Source organism: Platichthys flesus, chromosome 22, assembly GCF_949316205.1.
Source record: "Platichthys flesus chromosome 22, fPlaFle2.1, whole genome shotgun sequence".
NCBI classification, from domain to species: domain Eukaryota; kingdom Metazoa; phylum Chordata; class Actinopteri; order Pleuronectiformes; family Pleuronectidae; genus Platichthys; species Platichthys flesus.
The window spans coordinates 14,463,042-14,465,541 of NC_084966.1; the positions used below are offsets into that span (position 1 = coordinate 14,463,042).

Consider the following 2,500-nt stretch of genomic DNA (forward strand, 5'->3'; position numbering starts at 1 on the left):
GCTTAGCTTCCGAGATCAGACGAGATCGGGCGCATTCAGGTTGATGTGGCCGTAAGCGAATTAGTCCACCCTCTGAACCTTATTTATTCATGTAAATACGTCAGGTAAGAGTGGAAAAAAGCTTACAGCACCTGGTATTCACAGGCAGTCTTCCATTCAAGTACCAACCAGGCCCGACCCTGCTTAGCTTCCGAGATCAGACGAGACCGGGAGTATTCAGGTTGGTGTGGCCGTAAGCGAATGAGTCCACCCTCTGAACCTTATTTATACATGTAAATACGTCAGGTAAAAGTGGAAAAAAGCTTACAGCAGCTGGTATTCCCAGGAAGTCTCCCATCCAAGTACTAACCAGGCCCGACCCTGCTTAGCTTCCGAGATCAGACGAGATCGGGCGCATTCAGGTTGGTGTGGCCGTAAGCGAATTAGTCCACCCTCTGAACCTTATTTCTACATGTAAAAACGTCAGGTAAGAGTGCAAAAAAGCTTACAGCACCTGGTATTCCCAGGCAGTCTCCAATTCAAGTACTAACCAGGCCTGACTCTGCTTAGCTTCCGAGATCAGACGAGACCGGGCGTATTCAGGTTGGTGTGGCCGTAAGCGAATGAGTCCACCCTCTGAACCTTTTTTATACATGTATATACGTCAGGTAAAAGTGGAAAAAAGCTTACAGCACCTGGTATTCCCAGGCAGTCTCCCATCCAAGTACTAACCAGGCCCGACCCTGGTTAGCTTCCGAGATCAGACGAGATCGGGCGTATTCAGGTTGGTGTGGCCGTAAGCGAATGAGTCCACCCTCTGAACCTTATTTATACATGTAAATACGTCAGGTAAAATTGGAAAAAAGCTTACAGCACCTGGTATTCCCAGGCAGTCTCCCATCCAAGTACTAACCAGGCCCGACCCTGCTTAGCTTCCGAGATCGGGCGCATTCAGGTTGGTGTGGCCGTAAGCAAATGAGTCCACCCTCTGAACCTTGTTTATACGTCAGGTAAAAGCTTACAGCACCTGGTATTCCCAGGCAGTCTCCCATCCATGTACTAACCAGGCCCGACCCTGCTTAGCTTCCGAGATCAGACGAGATCGGGCGAATTCAGGTTGGTGTGGCCGTAAGCGTTTGAGTCCACCCTCTGAACCTTATTTATACATGTAAATACGTAAGGTAAAAGTGGAAAAAAGCTTACAGCACCTGGTATTCCCAGGCAGTGTCGTAGAATTTTCACTATAGTCAAGCACAAGTCATTGCAATTGTTCTTTCTGGTAGTTTAATTCAGCATCTGCAGATGGGCATCATTGTACAAGACCATGGCAAAGATTTCATACAATGAGCAATGACATACAGAACACACATCCCTCTTATACAGTTACAAGCTCCTCCTGGAGAGGAACACATGTTATCAATTAACCTCTTTGATCCTTAGAAATAGGTAATCAGTATCCTGTCTTCTACTTGGTCTCACGCGCCATGAGTCTAACATCTGTTTTCAAGGATCGCTTATCAGTGTTTTACAACCCACTTACATCCCCCTCCCTGTGAAGTGTTTGTTAAGTGACCCTGTAAGTTAGGAAGTAATATAACCATCAATTGCTTAAGCAAAACACCCTGATTCCTAAGGGACTGCATTTGCTCATCTTTCTATACATCAAAGTAGTTCCTTCCATCAATCAATGCCCAAATGGTAAAATTCCTGTCACAATTCCCCACTTTGAGACTTCCAGGCTCAACATCCTCTATACAATTTTAAATCATCTCATCATCCTGGAAGGGAAGCGTCCAGGATTGATTAGTTTCAGGAAGTTGAACATACTGCCCAATCATAGACTTAATGAGGGAAGTTACCATAGTCTTAACACAAGGAACAATAAAACATGCAAACAACACTAATACACAAAATGAAATCAGAATAGGCGTCAAAAATTTCAACAGTACATTTTTCCAACCTGTTAACCATGACCCCCAATTCCATCCTTCAGGAATTTGAGAGTCTTTGCTCTTTTGTTCAAACAATAGGTCATTTAAGTGGGAAACTATATGCGTCATATTATCAGAAATGTCAGGTATGTATGTGCAGCAATCTGTCCCAATTATGTGGCAAACCCCCCCTTGACTTGCGAGCATCAAATCCAAAGCCACTCTATTCTGCAGAGCCACATTCCTGATACCCTGAATACTGGGAGAAAGAGATAAGAAACCTGCCCCCACTAGGGCTGTTAGATTTTCCAGTTCCATAGCAATCCCATCTATCTTGTGTGCGTTGTTCATAGTTCCCCACCAAGGGAAGAATCCTCCGAATCCTTTCTCTCCTGGAGACACTCTTACTGTGGAACGCTTATGTCTGGATGGCACATAATAGTGAGTATAATCTGTATGGAAGTGGGTGAGGTTAGATGACAAGGTAACAGAAAGCACTAATCTGGCAATATAACAAGTCCCACACCACCCCGGTCGGAGTGACTGGTAAACATTGTCTAGTAAAACAAACAGTGCCTAACTGTCCGTTG

General features: G+C 44.8%; 2 protein-coding genes, 4 non-coding genes and 3 pseudogenes across 6 annotated transcripts in view; 1 reads left to right on the forward strand and 8 right to left on the reverse strand.

The window, feature by feature from the left end:
• Positions 1–57, reverse strand: part of LOC133935014 (5S ribosomal RNA) — a 119-nt gene extending 62 nt beyond the window's left edge. The window contains exon 1 of the ribosomal RNA XR_009913173.1: positions 1–57. This exon is cut by the window's left edge and continues 62 nt beyond it. This is a non-coding gene — a ribosomal RNA (5S ribosomal RNA).
• LOC133933439 (zinc finger protein 260-like) overlaps positions 1–2,500 on the reverse strand; it is a 627,571-nt gene that overhangs the window by 261,482 nt on the left and 363,589 nt on the right. The window lies entirely within an intron of this gene.
• Positions 1–2,500, forward strand: part of LOC133933462 (histone H4-like) — a 556,161-nt gene that overhangs the window by 38,852 nt on the left and 514,809 nt on the right. The gene's annotated exons all lie outside the window — the stretch shown is intronic.
• LOC133939490 (5S ribosomal RNA) lies at positions 120–238 on the reverse strand (annotated as a pseudogene).
• LOC133947661 (5S ribosomal RNA) lies at positions 301–419 on the reverse strand. The gene has a single exon (XR_009919299.1). It is a non-coding gene; the product is annotated as a 5S ribosomal RNA (ribosomal RNA).
• LOC133940978 (5S ribosomal RNA) lies at positions 482–600 on the reverse strand (annotated as a pseudogene).
• Positions 663–781, reverse strand: LOC133945705 (5S ribosomal RNA). The gene has a single exon (XR_009917431.1). It is a non-coding gene; the product is annotated as a 5S ribosomal RNA (ribosomal RNA).
• Positions 844–952, reverse strand: LOC133940941 (5S ribosomal RNA; annotated as a pseudogene).
• Positions 995–1,113, reverse strand: LOC133948212 (5S ribosomal RNA). The gene has a single exon (XR_009919821.1). It is a non-coding gene; the product is annotated as a 5S ribosomal RNA (ribosomal RNA).